Source organism: Pseudoliparis swirei, chromosome 19, assembly GCF_029220125.1.
Source record: "Pseudoliparis swirei isolate HS2019 ecotype Mariana Trench chromosome 19, NWPU_hadal_v1, whole genome shotgun sequence".
NCBI lineage: Eukaryota > Metazoa > Chordata > Actinopteri > Perciformes > Liparidae > Pseudoliparis > Pseudoliparis swirei.
Genome location: NC_079406.1, coordinates 21,554,547 through 21,580,089, shown reverse-complemented (window position 1 = coordinate 21,580,089; position 25,543 = coordinate 21,554,547). Strand labels below are relative to the sequence as shown.

General features: G+C 41.2%; 2 long non-coding RNA genes across 2 annotated transcripts; one reads left to right on the top strand and one right to left on the bottom strand.

Annotated features, from left to right (window-relative positions):
- Nucleotides 1-21,722: 21,722 nt before the first annotated feature.
- LOC130210179 (uncharacterized) lies at nt 21,723-23,532 on the top strand. The gene is made up of 2 exons (XR_008834762.1): nt 21,723-21,765; nt 22,505-23,532. It is a non-coding gene; the product is annotated as an uncharacterized LOC130210179 (long non-coding RNA).
- On the bottom strand, nt 23,170-25,211 carry LOC130210178 (uncharacterized). The gene is made up of 2 exons (XR_008834761.1): nt 24,695-25,211; nt 23,170-24,508 (listed from the first exon to the last, which is right to left on the bottom strand). It is a non-coding gene; the product is annotated as an uncharacterized LOC130210178 (long non-coding RNA).
- Nucleotides 25,212-25,543: the final 332 nt, after the last annotated feature.

The window sequence follows — 25,543 nt, the reverse complement described above, 5'->3', positions numbered from 1 at the left end:
AAAAGTTGACAGAGCTATGGGATTTGCATTTATCACAGTCCCTGTAACATCCAACATCATGCACTACTTTGTGAGGGCACACAGACGGTGGATATCTTTGAAAATGATAAAGTATTGACTTAATTAATTTTAGCATGGAAACTATTAATTAAACATCACCCTTTGAAGTCTACACTCGCACACACAGAGATGAGGACAGAGGTGTGTGCTCACCGTCCTCACAAGGCTTAAAAACAGCACTCGCAAACTCAACTTCAAACCATTTTGAATCGGAAAAACATATGCAAGGGGGAAACCAGAGTGAGTGACAGGAAATGTACTGGTTTAATGACATCGGGCCTTGCCGCCCGATACCGGAGCCCGAACAAAATCTGGAGCCCCAGATGTTTCTACTGTGACATTAAAAAAAAATATTTTCTGTGAAAGAAAACACTGAGCAATAACCGACTGAAGGCTACTCATGTACAAGAAGGTTGAAATCAGGGCTCACTCAGAGGCGGCCCGCGGCTCGGGTCCAGACGCCGTTGTATCCGGACCTGGACCTACAACACGATAGATAATTATTACATCTGAACCGGTGCAGCTTATCGAGTCTTTATGGCACTCGTTCACAGGTCCAAGAAAACACACCGCTGTAAAACACATCACATGATGCTCCTCGGCCAATCAAATGTGTATTCTGATATGCATCAAGACCGGAGCCTTGGACATCACTTCACACCTGAAGTAATTGAATTTTAAGTGTTTTGTTTCTTTTTTAATGCAGCCCTGACTTTAATTAAAATGAGATAATTGTATTTATAATTAGAAAATGTATCATTTATAATTAATTAATCATCAATAAATATAGTTGCAATATTATTCTATGTAACATGTTACTTAATTTGACAGTCCGTTGGCGATATACCTACAGATGTTAATACCTCAGCTAGGCTATTTCAATATTTATGGGACTAAATCAGAGCACAAGTTCAAAATGATGATGATATTATGGACCTTTGCATGAAGAATCTCAAACTGGACCTCAAATAAATGTAATAACCCTGGTCTAAATGTTCAAACTATGATGAATTTCTTCCCTGGAAGCTCGTGAATGGCAAACGGACTTGAACATGAGGGTGCCATTAAAAAAGGTGTTACATTATGACAGTTTCCTAAAGTTCAAATAAAGACCTTTGAATTATGATGAATCGACACATGAAGATGTCTTCCACAATCACAAGGATGGAAGGAATCTTTGAAACGTAGGTTAAAAAAAGGGCCTTTACTGGTTTGTGTGATCTTTCTTCGAATCATTAGTGGGAGTAGAGCAGCAGTGATGAGGGGTTTAAAACATAGTCCACTCTTTTTATGCACTTCATGTCCGTCTTCTCACCCTCTGCGGCCCTTCATTAACGAGAAGTGGTGACGTACCATAATAAGTCATTACAGCTGGTGTCGGTCGACCCGTTTACTATAAAAAGATCACAGAGGAGGCGATGATGAATATATTGTGAAGGCATCAAGATGTCGTCTTCAACAACAAGGACCTCAAAGATCTTTGAAAAAAGGTGTTGGATTATGACAGCTTCCTAAAGATCAAATAAAGACCTTTGAATTATGATAAGTTATCAAAGCTTGATGTCTTCTACAGAAATCTATGAAAGTTCGGATTAAAAAAAGGGTATTTTTTTAGTTTGTCGAATTTTTCTTCGAATCATTAGCCGGTACAGAACATCACTGACGAGGAGTTTCTGTTGCTTTTAAACTTACGAGTAGAAGCGGCGAGGTGCCACTCTCGGTAATTACAGCGGATGTTGTTCGGTCGACCGGTTGACTATAAAAAGATCACAGGAGGTGATGATGAATAGATTGTGAAGTCTGTTTTAGATGTAAATTACCTAATTATGGCTGATCAAGTCAGGTCTATGCGTGTCTATTTTTATATGCTATACTGCATCATTTTATATTTATTTAATAGTATGGACATTTTGATTGTACTGTAACATCTACCTGAGCACAAAGCTAATGATGTGTAGTGTCAGTGTATGAATTATTCTTAATATCACAGGTTCCCATTACCTGTGATGCACTTAATAAATACATTTCAACACAATAGTGTGCAGTCGTAGGCGTTTAGTACATTTGACATCATGAGAAGAACCTAAAGTCACACACATGTACAACAATGTCAAGGCTGACACAATAAACCCAAGATCCTCGTGCCATGTTAGATGTGTGTTTAGCTGTTATCAATATAAAAGGGAGTGACTTTTCTGTTTGCTGCTGCCTTTTAAAGAATTGAACTGCACTGTTTGACTATTTTATACCCGTCTTATACGATTGTAGCTTGTTTGTATTTTTTTATTCTCTTGGCTCTTAAATGAAGTTGAATTATATTTACATTCATGTGTTTCTCTTGCATTCTATCTTTTGATGTTTTCTGTCAAGCACTTTGAATTGCCTTGTTGCTCATGTGTATAAATAAACTTTCCTTGCCTGTGTCCTTTTCTTTTGGATTATGTTGTGCATTTTCCGACATTAAACACCTACGCTGTACTTGAAGGGGACCTGAAGGTAAACGGAGCCCAGCAGTACATTTATGGCCAAAACAGTTTCATCTGGTCCTGGTGAAACCTTCAAAAGTTCAAACAGAGTCTACTATCAATAATATAAAACTTTATTTGGTTAGGTAGATGCATAAATATGCATTTTCTGACGCTAGATCAAATGTATGCACCGACTCGATTCACCAATACCATAATAAAAAGGCTGTGTCACGAGCAGCTAATTGTTTTTAAAAGTTTTTTAGAAATGAAAGAAACAAGAGAAGCCTAATTTCAGAAAGGGAGAGAAAAAGCCCAAATTGGTGATAAAAGAAGGAGCAATTAAGATCTAACTTTATGACAGCAGATGAAAATGATAGCAGGCTTTTTAGAGAACTGGCTTCTTGAATAATAAGTGGGTTGCAGGTCATTATTGGGATTGTCTTTTTGCAGCGCATTATATATTAGACACACAGCACTCACAGATTGTAAAATCATTTTAACTTTGAAATAAAATAAAAAGCCAAATCCACAAAACTTACTAAGACTGTTTGTGTCATGAGCTGCACCATTACGCTCTAGTTACACCTCATGTATAGATGTTTACAGGTTCATACACCGATTACCCAAGTCACGCACGTTGAGTATGAGGAACATGACTATTAGCGCAAACAAAAATAGAGGATACATGGAACTTGATGTCCCAGCTGCATTTAACAAGGTCAGCTGAACTTATTAAATCCATATCCGTGTGCACAAGTTGGGGCTGCAAAACGTGATCTTACGAAAACTCAGCTGGCGAGTCATTTCTGCCGACGGGGACAGAAGCGAGTTCAGTGAAAGGAGTAGTTTCTGTTGGTTACTTTCTCACTGTTATTTCTTCAGGTGTACGTATGAGGATACTGATTACAACAAAAAGCTCCGGCTGCAGTTTGTCTTCCAACAAAGAGACACAAGCTTTTATGCACAAACAGATGGCAGCGTCCCAGGCGATGCACTGCGGAAGTACTGCAGCTTGTCTGCAACCTGTTTAGTGCCGTCTCTACAGGGAGACAAATGAGCATGTGTCATGCAATCGTCTTTGTGTGGAGCTGGGACTTGTTTGTTTGTAGCCTGAAACATAACCTGCCCATTTAAAGTTTTAGATACGACACATTTCACTAATTGAATTGAATTTGGCTCCGTTGCTGCGTCTATATTATCCAGCTTTGAATTATGATAATGCATTCATAACGTACATGTGTACTATGTTGCAGTGTGGCCTCGTGGATCCACAAATGGTGACGTAAAACTTACGCCTTATGCTTGTATATATCAATGCTTATATCACCATTCAATTGGAAGCTTGCACATTGACTCCTGGTTGTTTTCATAATTCATATCAGCATTCTTTTCACACGCACACACACACACACACACACACACATGGTACATATTTGATTCCACAGAGGCTTAGAGAAATAGCGCATTTCCTCTGCACCCTCTGTGTGCTTTGAATTTTCTATCGCAAATCCACAATTCATACTCCTTCAATACAAATAAAAATAGGCGATATAGCCTAGTGCAGTGTATGCATGGTCTTATCTTTACTCCATTCGTCCATCTTTCTGGACAAAAAACTATAAAGTGAAAAAAAAACGATAATCCTTATCTTCTTTTAGTTTTGAACGTGTAGAAGAAGAGCAAAGGCAGAACAAGCGTCAACCCGGGGGCTCTCTCTTTATTGAGCTGTTTTATGTCAATCAGCAAGACTGAATAGATGCTGTAAGTACGTGAAATACACAACCAATTATATGGAAATAAAGGACATATAATAAAAGTGTCTACAAATATTAAAATGGTTACCAACAATGAGAAAGAAAAGGCATGCGCTCAACCCAGTTTGTGAGAGATTGCACAATCCCAGGTGAGGCTCACCTCGCAGTCTCCTCTGTTTCCACAGGACATCAGCCATTTTTATTCTATAAATGCTTGAAATGATTTGGAATTATACATACATTAATATTTCTCAAGTATCAAAATACTTATTTTAAAGTTTAACTTCCATACCAACATGGAAGCAACCACTGATTCCACACAGTTTGTTGGAAGCTTTGAGTCACTGTCTTGAGGTGGTTTTGTGTTGCTCTCTCAGCCAGAGCTGTTACTGTGAAGATTCTTTCAGCAGTCATAATATTTTAAGAGTTGAGAGGAAATGTGGTTTGAAGGCTTCGAAGGTTCAAAAGATCTGAAGCTCGAAGATGTGTTTATCTTTTTGACTGGTGGAAAAAATGTTGTCGAGACATCGTCCAAACAAAGAGCAGACTGAGGAGTGTAAACAGACATGCAACAAGAGCCAGATGAGAAAGGGCTGGGCATTTTTGGGAATAATTTGCAATTTGTGTGCTCAAGTTTCTTTTCATCTGGGTGATCAGAGAGGTTCTCTTGAACAATCCAACACTATTTTAGAAGAACATGTTCCCTCATCACAACAACACAAGTGACATCTTCATACCTCGTAGTGCGTGGCTTTGTGTGATGTACACGTCTCCAACAATCCGTCTGCCACTGTAAACAGGGCGCAAAGTCAAATGCAGAGGATTAAGGAGAACGAGTCTTTTCAAGCGTCAGTTTGTCAGTAACGAGCACTTATTTTTGAAATGATCATTAATAAGAGGTCTTTGATATCCTTTGAGATTCACAGCGTGACATTACGTGTTCATGTGCTATGTGATTCATGTCTGGAACTTGCAGCAAACAATCACAAAGCTTTGAGCCGTGACATTGTTCATCGCAGGTTTTATTGTCTGGTCCGGTTTACTCTTCCCTTTGGAGAGATGTCATATTCCTAAAAACGGCCTGCGATTATTCCGGTGCTGTAAAAGTTTATAGTCTCGAACACATCTATTATCATAGAGACAAGCGGTGCAGCTCGTAAAAACCGTGTGCCCTCCTGTGCATAAAAGAGGCTGTTTGATATCAACATCCACAATAAACAGACATATTATCACATCTCCAATACCCATAAAAGACTCGAGTTAAAGCCAACGCCACTCATCCCAGACACGCCCCCGGTGTAAACGTGGGTGATGGTCCGACAGAGATAAACCTCAGCTGATGAAGATGTATTATTCACATGGTTAGGAGTAGCCTCGCGGCAGAAAGAGCCTCCCGCTGTGAGGAAAACGACTCCCTTGTGTTTGTGTATAGCCTCATAACCACATCTATCCCAAAAAAACAGATGCTCCATCATCCCTTTATCTTCCAAGTGAGGAAATGGATACCTCTGCAGAGAAGTCTAAATTGCTCTGTAGTGATCTGGTTGCTCCTCTACTCAGGATCGCGGCGCGATGCCCGCAGTCGAGTCGATCGCGGCGTAGTATGGTAGATCGAAAAAAAAAAAAAAAATTGCCCCCCCCTCTCACTTTCTCCACAGCGCCACATTACAGCAGATTTTCTACGTGTGTCGCGTGTCGCGTCCTCTGCCCGCCTGTCCGCCGCCCGTGCAAAAAAAAAAAAGCACCCCACCCCCCCCCCCCAATCATCATCCTGGCTCGCGCGCGACTCTCACTACCCCCCCGTCGGTCGATCGCCTTGAGTTGTTCACATAATAAGTAGCTCGCATGCTGAAAAAGTGTGAGCACCCCTGCTCTACTCCTTCTGGGCATTTTGTGATTTCGGATGTCTTTGTTGAACAACAGAAGACGCGTTGAGAAGGAAGCAAGTCGCTCAGGGTACTTATGCTTTTCATCTTGTTCTTTTTCACATGCACACATTGACCGTGTTTACATGCATTCGAATAACTGGCTTAGTCGGACTGAAATCGAATTATCCGTTTCTTGTAAACACCTTTGTCGGACTATGTGCGGTCCGACTTCGATCCGATTAACACCCCTGGATAACTCGATCCGATCCGGTTGATAATTCGTCTATCGCGGCATGTAACGGTGAATTGGATTAGAAACTGGACTTTGCATCTTTGCGCATGCTTGAGATCCCGCCGCCCTCCTCCCTCCCTCCCATGTCGTGACCCGGAAGTCGAAAGAGACGATAAGTTGTCACTGCCGGGAGCCTGGCCGGCAGAAAACAAACAAACAACGCCAATAGCGCCATTTGCATTCGCTGTACTCCTATTAACATCATGCAAGAATAGTAGAGGGATGTAGCTTCGCCTTGCTCTCTGTTCGCCATCTTTCTCGAAATGTTGATGTTGTTGTTGTGGTTGTTGTTGGTAGTGGTGAAGAGGTCAAGTGCAAATGGCTGTATCACCACGAGTTGTAATGAAAACAGCTCCACCTATCGTATCGGATATGACATGCTTTCGGCCAATGATTCGAATTACTCACTGCCATGTATATTGGGATAATAGCAGATCCCCCAAAAGATAGCAGAGTCCGACTAAAGCAAGATTCGAATTATACCATCATGTAAACGCACTGATTGTTGTGATTATTTCTGTAAGCAATTGTATGTATCCAAGTTCTAACAAAGAACAATATTTATTTTTTTAATCCCCTTTGTCTGCAGCTAGAATTTTGTTTGTTTGTGTAGAATGCCTTCAGTTTTCAGGCCATTTTTTTCTAGTATCACCTTACATCTTGTAAAACTATTCAAGGTCTACACTTATTTCTAGGGATGGAGGAGGCAAATGCTGGGCGACAGGGCCCAAATCCTCCATGATACAAGACTCCTGTGTGAATTAAATATGTGACAAATTAAAATAAATTATCATTTTAATTGTAGACAACGTAATATATGGTTTTCATCATCATAAAAAGTAAAAGACGATTCTGGCTAATCTGATCCATTCTGGCAGCTGCAGTATGTACTAGAAGTAAAAATAAAAAGTATGCGATTTGGAATGCAGCTTGTGTGCGAGAATGGAAACACAGCTGTTCTGGGCATGGACATAATTGATTGCAGGTATTGGTTGATGAGATTGATAACACATAGTCCTGGGTTATTTTGGTTGTTCCTTAAATGTAAAGAGTACCGATTCCCAGTCCAAATTGATACTGAACAGCAGAGTTCAACGACATGGATGTACCGGGTATAGCTCTGATATCCAACACCCACGCCCCCCCCCCCCCCACCACCACCCCACCCCTCCATCCCCATCCCACTGTGCAATTATGCACCAGTTAAGCTCTGGATGAGGCTCCGTTTTAAATTAGCAGCATGTAATGTCTTGCAGTTCCCTCCTCAAGCCTGGAATATACTGCAAAGGCTGACAAAGTTTTGATGTCAATGGGTACCTACCCGAGGCAAGAATGGAGAGCTAATTTGTTATTTCTTGGCCATTGCCCACCGAGTGCAGCACTAAGCCAAAGCACATGCCATCTTATCCCCACTGTCAAGTGATTTCCCCTCTCGTCATGATGACTGCCGCTCTGAAAGCTGTGAATAGATTCCACAGGTGCAGCACATGCTGAATTTGGAACAATTGAAGTGTTTGCCTGGACATGCAAAAGCTGCAATTTGCACACGGCCGGCTGTGTTGTGTTGTTGTTTAGCTCCGGAGTGATGCATAGGGATCTGGAACAAACATTTCTCCTTCCCATTTTTCTTTGTGCATTCCTCATCAGATCAGTCTCTATAGACTGTGGAAATGAGGCTGAAACGCTAGTGTCTTGAAAAGAAAGACGGATGTAATGGTCAAAACAGGGCTGATGATTGAGGATGATGGCGAGAGTGTTGAAGATGATGATAATAATAGTGAGGGTGACACAAATAATTACTGACTGTGTTGGCAGACGAGACGAAAAGCAACTGTTGACAGTTCAGAGTGAGCCGTCAGCAGAATTGAGTAGAGCTGATGTGACGCCCGTGGCCAAGTCCTTAGCTGGAGCATCCATCCTGAACGCCCCGGCACTGCCGCCTCTCACAGAATAAAACGGGAGCGAGAATAGAGGAACAATAACTCAGATTTAAAAAAAAGAGTGGATTGAGGGAGGAAATAATTAATTTTTTTAAAGATGACGAAAACACAGACAGGCTGAGAAACCGAGCCGCTCGGCCGAACACCGCCATAAAAACCACCACTGGGCCAAAATCCTTCCTTTTGATCCTATTCCACGTATATCATCCGTCTATGAAACGATACTCGCCAGGCGTCCTACCCACACCCTCCCCTTGGGACAACTTCTCACAAATTCCTAGATGCTCGGGTGAAGGCTCGCATACCGCCCCCCCCCCCCCCCCCCCCCTCTCTCTGAGCTGTGATTATTTGGCCGGAGCTCTGCTCCATCAAACCCTGGCCAGCTAAAGATCCCCGAGAGGAAAAAGCAGAGAGAGAGATCTGCACCACCACCCACCGATGCCGGCCAAAGATGGGAGTAAACCCAATGGCACCCCACAGGATGCTGCCATCTGCTAGTGGACACCCCTCAGAGACACCATCACAGGGTTTTTTTTCATTTATTTTTCTAAACGGCTGAGAGTCAACCCCAAACTGAGAAAAGTGAGGGTTATTTTTTATTTGTTAACCCCCCACCTCAGACCACTCCTGCTCCAGCAGCCTGCTCTAATCTCTCAGATGAGGTGACCACGCTTGGCTCATAGGGGACATATGGGCCGTTTGAAGCAGAGCAGTTGTCATGCTCTGTGTGTGTCGGGGATGATGAGGTCTGACCGAGGTCCTGAGGATTGCAAGATCAGGAGTTTTTACAGAACCGGTTTAGAGGTGTCGAATTTCTCTCAGGTTTACACTTCAATAATGTGATTTTTTCAGGAACGCCCGTCTTGTAAAATTCCTATTTTCCCTTCATAATAGTTTATTCAATGCGTGGGTCCTCTGCTCTAATGTGACTTTGAAGAAAATACAGTCTAATAAGCACCAGCTCTCGATTCATGCAACAGCCACTGCTCATTACATTTAATTCAGTTTCAGGCGTATATGCTGTGAATATGCTGACCGTCTCCCTCGAAATAAGCAGCAACTGGTCAGAAACATTATGTCATCCTCGAATAAAAAAATCACTCTTATAAAAGGCGGAGAGACAAATTATGATTTGGGCCGGACAACTGATCCGACTTGTCCAGTCTGGGTCCTTTGGTGTTAGCATTCAAAAGATATAGGATTTAAACATTTCAAAATGCTTGCCTTCTGATCCACTTTCTCACTATTCTTCTCATCACAATTATTTTGCTCAATTGACATTCCAGTCTGGAGTCCAGTGATGGAAACATTATTTAAAACTAGCCAATGTAAAGTGCAGACCACGCTGTGTGTGAGAAATCATTTTATAAATCAGATTTTATTTTCAATCATTTTCCTAAAGCTGAGAAAATCCGCAAATACTAACATCCGGGAGGTTTAGTATGACACATGCTCAAGAAAACAAGCAACAAGTTCAGGTAATATTTGCTTTAAAAAAATGTAGTTACCCACTGCCTAAATTACTTTGAGTAAATTGACGACTGTGAATTGATTGAGAGACAATTTGTTTGAGCTTTAGTCAAATTTAGAAGCGATCAGATTTCCTGCACTTAACCATCAGATGCGTGATATATATATGTTTTTTTCACTGGTTTATTTAATAAGTGTACACATTAATAAAAATATTTTTGTAAATGACTTCAGCGTCTTTGAGTAGTTTGAAAGGCGCACTAGAAATGTAATGTATTATTACTATTATGAAATGTGCCAGTTTGCCAAGAGGCTATTTTTCATCTGTAGTCCAGAATATTTACTGGAAATGGCAGCAGAAACAGCAGGAAACGTCCAGCTCCCTGGACATCCCCCTCCAGTTGTAGTGTGATTACTTTTAACTTCACGAATGAGCTCATACTGTGGTCAGCATCATCTAATTGTTCTCGTTGCAGTTTGACGTTGGTGTCTCTGAATTAAAAAGGTAATACATATGAAATTCAGATTGCATCTATTGCCTCAACTTAGCTCTTCAACATGGCGACGCAGCGAACGACGCCAACACCTGCAACGGTGCTGACAGATCTAACAGTGTTTACCCGAAGAGGAAGAGGAGGGCAACGAGCTTCCTAGATCAGCTGCGTGCGCAGGTCAGTCATGTGCACTAGCGTGTACGAATAGGAAAAGGCACACGCATCAGCCGAAGACACGATGTATGTCAACAAAGCATTGAGAATCTGAGATAGCAACATGCAGAGAGGGAGCCATTACTCCACTCCTTCTTTGTATAGCAAATATACTTGTGATGCTATGACAATGCTCTGAATATCGAAGAGTTATAACTTCTACTGGCAAAACAATGAAGAATTGATTTCACACCACAAAAAATATCACAGAACAAATGTGTTGATTTTTAATCAAGTGAATCTCGGGTGAGATTTTCCGTCACTTCTCTCTTCACCTCGTTCACGCGTAAGTAATAATGAGCTTAAATAATGAGACACGGCACGCTGGTCTCTGTGACCAGATATCATGTCACCCTGCATTCACAGATTTTGACACTCGTTAATTGATATGGATTTATAGAAATAAGCAGACAGCCCAGGAACCGTGAACCATGGGATCAACCGTGTGATGAATATCCCCATGACTGCTGTCACGTTTGAACTTAACTTTTCTCTCATCTGCCAGTAGCCTATAACCGCACGTTTCCAGAAGATAAGAACATATGAGCTGCAGTAAATTACTGCCTCGAAATCCTTCTATCCAGGGGCATCGTAATAAAACAGTAATATATATTTTTCCTTTGGCCGGACTTTATTCGTCTAAATCTTTTCACATGACAGCGGCAGTAAGATGTCCGTGTCAAAGGGTTGTCTTCCAGCCACTTGAAAAAATAAATCAACTTTGACGGGGTAAATAAAAAAAGGTTCTGATGGACATATCAGCGACACGTTGGCAGAAGTGGGTAAACGTTGATTCAGCCAAGAATCACAGGCAGTTATCTTCTTCCTTCCTGTCACCGTCGATGTCGAAGGCAATCCACTCTGTGGGAACAGTCTGTGTTTAACCTCACCGGGTGATCGAAGGCTTCTTGTTCAGAGCACTTGAAGCGGCTCCCTGGAGCAGAGGGGGATCAATACGGGGAGCATTACATCTAATCAAGCACTGATTACTTTCTCGACGTTGATTGCGATTGGCTCGCACGTCGTTTGGTTTTGTCAAGTGCGTTTTTGGTTTCCAGACATTTAAATGATCACCCGACAGACACTGACCTCTGCTGTCCGAGGGCGCCGGCACTTTAACTCGGACGCGTCGCGTGCGGCGTCACCGCCCGCTGCCGCGCTTTGTTTGTCGCTTTGTTAGAAATAACGTGATGAGTTCATGATTTGGTCATCTTGAAACACAAGTGTGTAACGAACGAAATCGTCATTCCCTTCGTGATACGGCAATGCGGTTCCCCAAGAACGCTTTCCGTACTGTGACATGTTGGGCCTTGACCTTGAAAGGTCAACTGATATCAGTCAAACAAGCATGTATCAACACCATTGATCCGACGGTGGACAGGCTGTTGACGCTTTGTTTTCTTTTAATTTATTGACTTCAGTTAAGTACAGGTTGAGGCCATGCCAGTACATTCATCTGTGGTGATGTAATCACAATCTCTGCAGCTGTAGAATGTTTATAGAGAGGAATGTGACATCATCCAACGCAGCCTCAGACATTATGCACACATTTATTACCAAGAAGTCTTGTATCACAATGGATCAGCCACTATAGAGACTACTGGCGCAGTAAAGGTTTTCGACTCAATAGATACACAAATATGCAACCACTGTTTCCAGACAACAACTTTGTTTATATGATCATATAAACTATTAACACACACACACATATATACAGGACTGTCTCAGAAAATTAGAATATTGTGATTAAGTTCTTTATTTTCTGTAATGCAATTAAAAAAACAAAAATGTCATGCATTCTGGATTCATTACAAATCAACTGAAATATTGCAAGCCTTTTATTCTGATTTATTGCTGATTATGGCTTACAGCTTAAGAAAACTCAAATATCCTATCTCTAAATATTAGAATATCATGAAAAAGTATACTAGTAGGGTATTAAACAAATCACTTGAATTGTCTAATTAACTCGAAACACCTGCAAGGGTTTCCTGAGCCTTGACAAACACTCAGCTGTTATAAATCTTTTTTTTTACTTGGTCTGAGGAAATCTTAAAATTTTATGAGAAAGGATTTTAGAGTTTTCTTAAGCTGTAAGCCATAATCAGCAAAATTAAAAGAATAAAAGGCTTGCAATATTTCAGTTGATTTGTAATGAATCCAGAATGCATGACATTTTTGTTTTTTAAATTGCATTACAGAAAATAAAGAACTTTATCACAATATTCTAATTTTCTGAGACAGTCCTGTATATATATATACAAAGTAAAAACGGTGTAGTTTTTGCCGGCTGTGGCTCAGGAGATGAAGCGGGCCGGGCCGTCCACATCAGACAGGTGGCAGTTTGATCCCTGGCTCCCCCTGTCCACATGACAAAGTGTCCTTGGGCTAGACACTGAACTCCTGATGGGGCAGGACTGTACCTTGCATGGCAACCCTTATAAATAAGGAAAAGAAACACGAGTAAATAAAAAGAAAATCAAAAATATTCTTTTAGGCTACGCTCCAGGCTGCTCAGCAAGACATTTGACTGAACTCAAAACAGCGGCATGACTATTACTACAACCCCCCAGAGAGAGACTGAGAAAGGTTCAGATCATTCTGATGAAATTACACATACGATGATACACCATTACATCCGTATCAAAAAGCCCTACCCAAATGCTCACAAAGAAGTCCGATTATAACCACGTAATGCTCATGTAAACACGAAATTCAACATCAACTAGTTTGAGCTGAACGTTTCCACTCTTCTCGTCTTTTTAAAATTTTCTTTGAGGTTCCTAAATTGTGTGAATATGCGATTCCTCCTGACCTATGCTGCCCTAACATGACAGCATAGCATAGCATGCATCCCATAACGAGGCCGCAGACGTTGGCTGTGTGAGGACGTGAGGACATCCTGAGCCGGGATTCCGCCGCGCTCAGACTTCACATCTCGGACCGTGACTGTTTGATCTGCCATGTTTGCTCAGAGCCATCACAGCTCGGCTGTGGTAGCAATTTCTGTAAATGATACAATTTCAACCCGTCACTTTGATCTTACAGAGATGTCCGTCACTTGAGATTATGCAGTTCTCCACTGTGTGCATTTCATTTGGAAATACTGACTAGATTATTTGGGGTTTCTTAACCATATAATGTTTTTTAACTCTTTTCATATGAATTGTGTTCGCAGACGTTCAGCGAATATGAAGTATTTCTACCAATTTAACACCGGTTTCTCAGCACAAGGTGTCAAAAAAATATGTTTGGGGAATAAAAAAGGGTGTAGCTAAATAAATGAACATCACTTTTGAATTAACCGTGACAACATTTAATAAAGCAAACATTGCAATAAAAACAGCAATAACCTGTGAAAAGTTAGCTGTGAGCCTTCAACTTCATTGCAGTTTTCACTTTCCTGCGGGTCAAGCTGTCAAAGTAACCGTTTCATTACATTCCAGCAAATATTTTCTTTTGGAAAAATCGTTGCGACGAACTCTCGATGCCGTGTTCTGAAGTGTAGATGTTGGCAGCGCCGAGAGTTTGCTCTCTCTCGGCATCGGACGGAGCAGAATTTAAAGAAACAATGGTTTTCCTGGCATGCTCAGATCCCAACTGGGGAGAGGGGGCCAGTGATTTATTGCCAGCTGCCCAGTTCACACTACGAACATTGGCAGCGCGGCTCGCCTCCTAAACTCCCTGATAGCATTTAGTGTTTGTCAGAAAGAGGCTCATGTTGCTCCACTATTGTCTTTATCTTGGGTGTGATTCGAAAAAACACCAAGATTCACCGATACTGCCGTCATTTATCTCAAGCTTAAGTCAGCAGGTTGGTTTTAGAGTCAAATTCAAATGTTAGGTTGTTCACTTATACAAACATAACACAAGTGACTGTGCTACAGATCACTGTTCGCCAAAACCTCCAGACACAAAAACAGTTTCTTCCCCCTCGCCGTCTCACTACTCAACAGCTAACTCACTGTCATTCCGCCTTGTATATACTTTCTTAACCCTCCTGTCGCCTTTGGGTCATTTTGACCCGATTCAATGTTTCACCCTCCTGTTACCTTTATATTTACTAACATATTTTACCCTTTGGGTTCAATTTGACGCCAGCATTTAAAACCTCCAGAAAATTATTAGAATTAATATTGTTGTCCAAGTTTAAGTGTGAGGCACTTTATGTTTGTTTGTTGACTACCGAAAGAACACCGACATTAAACATTGAATGGGGTCAAATTAATCCTAAGGCGACACAAGGGTGTAATATTGATTCGGGTCAAATTGACCCTAAGGCAACACAAGGGTTAAGTCACTTTCTTAAACTTCCTAGACCGTTGCACTCTTTTGCACTGTTTGTTTTGTACTGCACTGTTCTGTTTTGTTTTGTATTGTATTGTGTTGTAATGTATATTTTGTGTAAGCACACTGAGAGTCACTTTACCAAGTCAAATTCCTTGTCTGTGCAAACTTACTTGGCCAATAAAGCTGATTCTGATTCTGATGGAGAAAGAGAAACGTGGTGGGAATTGGGGGAAGCATGAAGCACGATTTGTTTTTGCGTAAAGTTAGCAAAGACAGCGGAGGCAGTTTAAAACCCGACGCCCGTACAACCTTCTCTGTTGTTCAGTCGGATCGAGTCTTCAGCTCGTGGTGCCGCTGGCAGCCATGCAGGACGCAAGAACTGAACTGTGACCACATTGGACACTTTTTATTTATTTTTGTTTTCATTTCAGAGATGATAAAAGACAAGATTGTGCATCGACCTGCAATGCAGACTTATTCGGGCAAAGACCTTTCATCTAGAAACATAGAGTGAACCTCACCACAAACTGCTGAGTCAGGCTCGTGACACGTACATTAGTAGGTGTAGTGGTTGAAATCCTGCTTCAGACACTTTGTTCCTCTTCAGTTTGCTTGCAACACACAATCAATACAATAAGGTAGGAGGACGGAACCAATTGATATTATGCGTTGGTCCCGTCTGTCAGGTCCGAGCCCCTGTGGTAGACCAATGATATGACCAAGCCAGCTTTTATTAATTGGAACCACCAGCTCCCCAAGCGATCCCATTACACCAGCCTGGTTGGGGTTGTCAGGTCACCGTATGAGAAAACTCCCATGAGTAATGTTACCCCAAATAACCCACAGATTTAAGCTTTATGAAGCTGCAGACCCCCTACCCATCTGCAGCCAATTTGGCCCTCGCACAATGCTTCTTAAATCACACAAAGCTCCCAGACATTTCTGCAGAGGAGGCAGAGGAGTCCGTTTACATTTGAATTCCCTCTACATATTATTTCTCACTGGTAGATTTAAGGGGGGGGGGGGGGGAACCATGAGCATTAACTACCTGAACTAGTGATCCTCCTTAAAAGCACACACTCTCCCATTTTCCTCCCACAGCAGTAAATTGCGAAGGAATGTGGCCCCGGCACCAGATCAATAAAGCGGCTTTGCAATTTAACAAGGACAGATGTTAGCAATCCTACTCGGTATGCCCCGCTACATTTCAAGTGAGGTAACCATGAATGTTTGTGCGCGTGCGTGTGCTTGTGCGTGTGTGTTTCGGTATCGGTGTTTCAGAAAAGCTTCTTCTGTATCGCCTTTTAGCTCCTGCATCAAACGTGTGATCCCTCTGTGAGATTATGATCGCGTAATCACTGTGAAGATTATCCTTATCAGAAATCACATTTCTTCACACAGTTTAATTTATGAGGACAAACTCTGAGAGTCGGAGTCGGGTGGCTCTGGAGATAGAAGCAGATGATTGGTACAAGTGAACAGAGATGCCTGCTGGCTGTTTTCCAGCTGTGTTTACATCTTATCATCTGAAAACTCTGCTTTAAAAAGAGGACCACTGCTCAGTGCGAGGACTTGGGAACTTTCATGGACATGATGATTTCTCATTAATGTCATTATTACTTGGTAACAGCAGGCGTATTAGTTTAGTTTAGTTTATTAAGGATCCCCATTAGTCTCCACCGTAGTGGAGACTATTCTTCCTGGGGTCCAGGAACAAAAACATTACAATACAATACAAATACATAAAATGCAGGATAGCATGATTAATTATCTAATCTACTATAATTTCCTTTCTGATTATTGCTGCCTAAAATTTCCTTTTGAAATCACATTTATTTCTTGTTAGAGTCACATATGAGGGGAGCACATTCCAGTATGCAATGGCTCTGTACATTACCGATTTCCTCAGTGCATTTGTTCTGGGTAGAGGAAAAGTAAAGTGACCATTTAGTGCCAGTCTAGTATTAGGTGGGAAATAAAGCTGCAGAGTATGTTCAGGATTTTCTTTTTGTCCCAGTTTTGCCGTGTTCCTCATGGTTTCCAGTGACCTACAGTAGTGTATAGGTTTATGCCGACACTCACTATGTTATTTTGGGAGGACGTGGCTTTGCTTTTGGCAAACTGAAAGCCATTTCTTCTCTCAAACTTTTTGCAACACTAATGCTTACAGTATTGTGGGATGTCGGGATTAACCGGTTTCGCCATATACCTGTAAGAATTGAAGAAACTACGATATCTATGTGTCCTGATTCTTGAATTGTTGATCTGTGAAAACGAGTCTTGCATGCAGCAAATTGATGCATTGAACTTTAAAATGTAGCTTACAAAATCGAAAGTGCATATTCCTGTATCTGTCGTATCTCAATATATAAATCTAATAAAAGAAAAATTGCAATGTCAATTTAATTTCCAATACTGTGCAAAGCTAAATTGGTGGAGTTCTTGTAACCGTGAGAGCGTTGTTTACCTCATGAGGAATTACGTCTTTCAGTGGTCTGCTCTGTGAAAGTTTAAATCGCTTTCCCAATCTTATACCAAAACATTCCCAAGCTGCATCTATTTAAATAAAGTCTCCTACATTATTGAATACTAACACAGTAAATCCAAAATCATGGAAGGAAGCTTATGTCTGACATGAGTGCAGCTCTGAGCTATCTGAGGAGGCTCCAAAGGGGTGTATCAGTAATTCAATTCGATGCAATGAAAAGCACACAGCATCCCTCACAGGGACTGCTGGATGCCTTCCATCCATTCTTCAACGCTTTATTAGATCCAGTTGTTGTCAATTAGAGTCTTGCTCAGTGGATTCAAATCAGAGGCACTGGGAATGTTGAAATGTCTCTGCAGAAAGGTCAGCAGGCACCAGTGACCTCACAGAGGGCAGGTTGGATCAGAATTGGCATGCAGTTCTGGAGAGAACATGTTAAAGTTCGTGTGTAAACACTACCAGGTGAAGTGAGACCGAGGAATGGGCTCACTGAGCCTCGTCTGGCAGCATTATCATGGCTCTTGGTAACAGTGGTAGGGACGACGTAAACAGCTTTCTCTCCCAGATGCCGATAATTCCAGAGCCATGACAAGCGGGGGGGGGAAGCGTTGGTTTGCGTGATCACAGCAAGTTTCCATAGAAAAGCTCACGCACACTCATGTATGCATCGACACATGCATGCTCACACCATATGCACGAACACACACACTTGCATTGTGTGACGGATATCTGCTTCTGTTGCTAGGATACCAGTTCCTCTGGCTCCTAAGTAGATCAGGGTGACTGTCGACAGAGACGGCTGTGAAAAATTAAAAAAGAAACTGAGGTAACAAAGTAAAAGTTACTTTTAACTGAACTTGATGTGTTGTGGACAAAACAAGACATTTGGGGACATCGTCTTGGGCTTTCTAAAGACCAAAAAAACGAACCGATTAAATCAAAAAAATAACCAACAGAATCATCGACTATGAAAATAATCGTTGTGTTCAAAACTGCGAATCATCTTTTCATGAAGAGGTGTTGGTTGTGTTGTAATCGACTTGTAAAGTACAACAATGCTGAGGAACTCTTTTACTGCGTCCACTGTGACCCATGTGCCTCCACCCCACACCTCCGTAGTCGTGCTGTTATTGAGCAATTAAGGCCATTGATTTTCTTTCTCCTCACAACACACCTGTGTATGACAGCTGGCCTTTGTAAGTGGCCTCACTGGACCCCTAACTGCTGCCCTCTGTGGCCACACAGTATTTGTGCCGTGTTGCCTCAAGGTCCACAGTAAAGCCCTATGGAATTAGCATTACTGCTTATCCTGTGTGTGTTTTTATACATAATCCAAACTACACTGACAATTCCTTTGACACAAAACACAAGTTTCCCATTGCTGACATTTCCACTTATCCCCAGAATTTCAGCCAACTTTCGTCCTATCACATCAAACAACAACACATCAAGACATACATTATTCAGAGTAGCTTCACCTTCAGCTGTTTGCGAGATTCCTTTTCAGTTTTCAATCAAAATGCCACACTGACTTGATGTTTGACAATCGAAGGCTATAATTCATCTTTGCACAGTCCGCAAATCTGCTTTCATAACAGCTTTTTGTTTCACTCTATCATTATCTTTTGAAACTGTGAGCCGAGTCAAAACAAATCATACGAACATAGTCTGTGTTGAAGCTGGGATCCAGAGGCGTGCTTTATCACTCTTTGTGCAAACGGTAATTAGACGTCCTTCTCTGTTTTGTTTTGTTATCCTCCTACACTTTCCCCCTACACAACTGTATATATGCGTTTTAGCACAAATTGCAACCCATTGAGCTGAACCTCCGGCTCTGGCAATTCCTTCCAAGTGAGCTACTCAGCAAGAACAAACAGCAAGAATAATCATTGCAATTGACAGACTGAGACTCAAGCCATTAGCACAAAGCAGTGTGTAACAGCTTGATACCATTACTATAAAGTGGAGGAGTTTTAACAAAGCAAGAACGACTAAAATACCGATTCTTTTATCTTGTGAATGTTAAACTTTCCTCAAGATCAGTACGGTGTTAATGTAAGTTCTTTGAAAGCGTAACGGTCACAATACTTGTCACACATAATGACTTAAGTTGTTGAGCATAAATGTTCTGAAATAATTGGTGGATGCAGAGATGGATGACACTAAATAACTGATAACCAAGCAATGCAATGTGAAGAGATAGAAATTAAAATGTCAAACGTGAGAAGAAGATAGTTACAGCAATTCACCTGATATGCAGATTATTAAAGCCAATTATGTTTTATATTCTAAATAATTCAGGCACACTATCTTTTCCTGTGACATGTTATGCAGCCTTGTAATGCTTCAGATAACCATCAGTACATAAATAAGTGTGCAGAAAAAATAAACATGGGCCGATGTGAGAAGAAACTCATACATCGGGTTTGGTGATATGGAGATCAATACCAATATTAAAACAAACATCTTTTCAAATTTTAACATTTACAGCACATGGCATTTGGCCAACATCTTGCAACAATAATCACGTTGATGTTTAGAGCAAATTGACTGTGATGCAAGAGAAATTCTTCACGAATTTCTACAGCAGGCAATTCAAACCGACCAGAACATCATTGGCGCCCACCCAACGAGCATCCGTGATTTTTGTGAGGAAAGCTGCCTGCGAGGAGCTCAAAGTGCATCAGAAGACAAAAGACAATACCCAGCCGGCCACAGCCTGTTCACCCTTGTTGGGAATACTTCTTTACTTTTATTAAGTCTGAGTACAGGACACTAAATGATGCTCATACTTCTTCCTCGCCCACCTTCATTTTGCCCAACCTTACCAAACAAGTATTGTACGCTGTATACAGTACTTGTTTGGTAAGTTTGGGCAAAATGTGGTCACCAACAGGCGGACCGCGGTGCCGGTTGGGACCCTTGACCGAAAACCGATAGATAATTGAGAATAATTAAATTTTCATGGATTGCATCTATTTAACCGGCGCCGTTTTTCTAGCCTTTATGTCTCTTGTTTAGCGGTCCAGGAAACACACCGACCGATTACACGCGTTGTAAATCATATCACTGATCCGCCTGTTCAGCAATATTAAAAGCAGTGATTTGAAGCGCCACTACGCGACAAAGCACAGATCTTTTGAGCAAACGTACCGACTCATTTCCGAAATGAAGACACAGACAAATAAACCTAACAGCCCAATTTGATCAGAATCCTGACGCATGCATTAACAGCCCAACAATTATATTAACAGAGAGGAGAAATGAGCTGAAACAATTATTTTAATAACCACAGATATAGTCCCTGCAAACACATTACTTGTTTTTGTTAACACAATATCTTGGCTCTTTTGATTGACATCGCTTGACGACCGAATAAACAGAATTTAAAGCTTCAGGAAAATTCTGTGAAATTATGTTTTCTAAAATTAAGTCCATTTATTTTAAGTCACATTTTTCTGTTTTTCCACCCCCCCCTCCCCCCACTCACCCACAACCACTAACCGCCTGTCAGACCACAAGACATGTAACCACGATTTAGACCAAAGCACACGACACAGTTCGTTGGATATCAAGCAGAGGTGAACAGCTGGCAACCAACAACCCAAAGCACCTTTGTGCCAGAACAACTCACAGGCGGCAGAAGGCGCCAGCATGGCGGCCTTGTTGACAAACACACGATTCACAATTAACAATCTAGCAAAGTAGCTCAGGACTTACCTGTATCAGATGGAGTTGTGGTGGATCTTTGTCGGACAGGTAAGAAATGATGCTGTTCTCGCACTCTCAGACAACTCAGGAAAACTCCACATTTTGCAGTAAAGGTGTACAGTTTGAGGCCAACAGCGAAAGTTAATGTGGCCAACTTCCGCAACTACAGCGGTGGTGGGTGAGTGACAGAGGCAACCTGAAGGGGCGGTGGGCAGGTGCCAGGTGAGCTTGATTGTCTCACACAGTAGGACACTTGCGGTGATGAACTCAGTCATTGTAAAAGTATTTTTGTAAAGTTTCCAGTCATCTATTTAGACATGCATGACAATGCGGAGAAGGAGGCTCCCTTCAACAACGATATGAATACAAAGAAAATAGCGCAAGTTAAAAAATTATTTTCTAAAATATATAAATTAAATGTGATATCAATAACATATAAATATGAATATATATTGGTTTTTTATTGTACAATAATTGCAAAATACCTAAACTGAATGTAAACAGCCAATTCCATTATCCAGACCGCTTCTCCTATTGAGGGGCGCTGAAGCCGATCCCAGCTGACATTGGGCGAAGGCATGCCGGGTTGACCCTGGACAGGTCGCCATGTCTTTGGATTGTGGGAGGAAACCCACACTGCCACGGGGAGGACGTGCCAACTCTCCACAGAAGGACCGACTGGGACCGGGGATCGAAGACGGGCCATCTTGCTGCGAGGTGAGAGTGCTCGCGTACAGTAAACATGATTGCAGTAAATGTATATGCATAACAAGTAATAACTATATTTAGTGTTGAAAAAGATGTATAAAAGTGGCTTGAAAAGTTAGTAAAAGTAATATACTTAATGTAACAAAGGTAAAAGCAATCGTCAGGCAAACTAATGTAATTGGATTATAAAGATGAGGTTTATTATACTTAATATAAAGTATTTTATCTGCTGGAAAGCATTTCACCCCGAAGAGCTTCATAATATATATTAAACAATATGTTCTTATTATATTTTGTGTAATTAATCTGAATATGCAAAGTAACTAAAGTTATAGAATACATGTAATGGACTGAAGTAAAAGTATGGAAAAGAAATATTCAGATACCTCAAAGTTGTACTTAGATACTTTCCTCCACTGTTTAACTAATATGAAACAAGGAAAAGAATGTATACACAATGTATAAACTATGAAACTATTAAGATAAATGTGGATAGACCCATATACAAATCTGCCTTGAATGCAAAACTTTCATTACAGATAAATATAATAAGCAATAACATATGTTCAGGCTAATTGTCAATTTGGTATGTTTTGGATGGTCTTAGATGACCTCATGACATCATTAGTTGAGATGTAGAGGGACAAAACAAACAGCGAATTATTTTTATTTGGCCCACATTAGTTATTCTCTTCACTGGCTGATTTGTACATTTCATAACTGGTATTACGCAACTCCATCTTTACAGCAGAATATCCCATCAAATGTAACCTCATGTTTGCACCAACCATGAAAGCCACGAGCGCCAGTGGAGGGACGGAAAAAAGAATACAAGGACCCAATCAGATCTGAGTCCAAAGGCCTTCGTTGAACAGAGAGTCTGACCTCTTGATATCACGTGAAGTGTCACTGAAGATTACCTGAGGACGCCTATAAGCCAGATCCATTTCCTCCTTGGGAATACAGATAGTAACCAAAACAGCTGTGCTCTCAATTCCCGGACTACAATACGATTTAATACGCCAAAAAAATATTTGTTATGTCCTAAATAATACATAGTATGTCAATCATGCAGTATGCAAGCCAGGATGCGTTTCTGCCTATTCTGACCCACAATCGTAAGCGCAGCACATATTCAGAGGGTCAGAGTTCAAGGTACCATGTTATGAGGAAGTAGGATGTCCCAATTGAATATACTTAATGCAACAGTATGTACTTTGTGAAGGCAGCTGCATTATGTACTAAAAGTCTCCCAAAAAAAGAAGCCATTTGGAAGGCGGCTCATGTTTTTATTTCAGACAGATGGTGTTTCATTCAAGTTTTATAGAATATTTCACTCCAAAAATGTGCCATTGCATCACACAACAAAGAACAGATATAGAGGCAATAGAGAAGAAAAGACAGCAGACCAGCACAAGTTATATTGATTTATAATGGTAGACAGGTTTATTAGCTGTGGGTCCAACTTCCTGCAGCTGCCCAGTCTGTGTTTGGAAGAACAGCATTGGGCAGAAGGTGTTATTATTATAGTAGTATCAAACACGGGGGCTTTAATCTTCATTTTAAATAAAACAAATATCGTTAAATAAAAACACATAGCAGTCAGTATTCACTTGGCTCACCAGGGGGCCATATTAGATCTTTAGGGGAGCCACTTCAAGTGTGTGATAATTCCTCCAAGCTGTTATTTCCACTGTTTGTCACACAGTAATTCAGTGTGTTGTGGCTGCTGTTGGCCGAGCATCTCGTGAGTGAAATAAAAAGCATTTATAATCATATGGTGTTGATGTTTTCCAAATTTTTTCCACGCAGATGGGTTTCTTATAGCCACTTGAACATCTGACTCTTCTGTGCAACATCTGGTCTGGGTTCAACCCGACAGGTCTGCTCAAGCCCTCAGGAATTTACTGTGGGAATTAAAACACCTGTACACACTTTTACAAGAGCCTTATATTGCCCTTTAAACTCATGCACAAATGTTTCCTTTTGAGTGGACTAGAGGTGTCCTTCCCATGATTTATTTACGGTAAAGCACTTGTCAATTTCAATTTGATTATTACAATTAATGACAAGTTATTTTCAGTATTGTCCTGCCAAAATAAACAAGGTGTTATACAATTTCAAGTTATTTTAGTTGAGTACAAACCTCGATCCTGATATTTTTAATTAAGACAGCACATTCTCTCGGGTCAAATATTTGTATTTTAATCAACACATAATGTACTTAGATCTGGATATGAAATATAATATGCTTCCACTGCTTTCAGTAGCACCAAATACCCAGATGCAAGACTTGCTTTTAACTTTACTTTTTCTGTTTTTTTTCTTCCTTTTCAAATGGATTTTCCAAAACTGCCGCTATTCTTCTTTTCATACGGATCAAAACGTACTTTTAAAAAGAAAATACTGGCTGATTCAGACCTCTTAGTAAACCTTGGTCTGACTTTGAGAAGAGAGGGAAAGCATAAATCCAGCAAAAGAGAAAGGAGAGAAGATGAGAAAAAAGAAAAAAAATCTAAAAGGCGCACTCACATTCACAAACAGACATGTCGTGTAGATAGTGGTCAGGCTGATTGCATTGAAAAACAATATTTCAGTGTCAGACTCAGAAGTTTCTCCACTAATCTCCTGAGTTGGGGTTCTTTGAGTGGGAAACTAAATATCTGTGTCTGAGAGCTGTCACACAGCGGCGCATCACAGGATGATCAAAATGCTCTTCGGCAAGCTTTCTTGTTGTTGGAGAGATGGGGCTCTTTTGAGAGAAAAAAAGGGGGGGGGGGAGAGAGTTGGGAGCAGGGTTAATCCCATACTGTCATTATCCTCACTTCTTAGCCACAGTCTGCGAGCTTCCCCGTAATGAAGGCCGTTTCCAAGGATTTGCACCTGGCACAGACGCCAAATTCTGCAGTAATTACCGACACGGAGAGATTCTGCTCACCTTTAGCCTTCATGGCGGGGTTAGACATAATCCCTCGTCGTTCTGCAGAACTGTAAACCTGCAGAAAATGCTGCATCCTCAGCGCTTCGGCTGCGAACTGAAAATGATGTTGAAGACGTCTGGACTCGTTGTAGGCTATGTCCTATTTGTTTAATTGTCAATTCGCCTGGGGAGATGAAATCATAAATGCAGACACTGTGTCTACATAAAGTCCACCTGAGCGAAGACAGGGATACGATCGTTGCATGAATGCTACGATTATGTATTTGTTTTCTAAATGCTTGTCAAAGATAAACACGTTAGATCACATGTAGGCTATGTTGACCACGTCAAACGTTTCTGTTTCCCGGTAAAATGTGTGAAAAGAGTTCACTGCACGTTAGCAGTTCCCAGAAGCCCTGATGAATCATTGGGAATCGTTCCCGGTTCCCGGTTCCCGGTTCCCGTGTCGCGCCGCTGTTGCTTTCCCACGACTTCACGTCACCGTGGATGACAGGGCATGACGATCGAGCCCCAAACCTCCTCCCCTTCCCGCTTCATCTGACAAGAAGAAAAAAGACGGGGGAGAAGCTGGGTAACACACATTGTGACACACCGACTGAGGCATAATGCGAACAGTGGGAGGGAGTCATTGAACGTCACACAGCACAGCTCTTTTGTTTTGTTAGTTGCGTCAGTCAAGACGTTGTTTCATCAGTTTGCGTTCAACTAGTTTGGCAGCTTTCTGGAAAAGGACAATGTGATCTTAATAACTTAATCCTTTGACCAACTGATATATTTAATCTGTTAATCGTATTCCTGTGAACTCCTCCCAACCAGCAGTCTGACTGGTGCTTCAGTCTTGAAGAC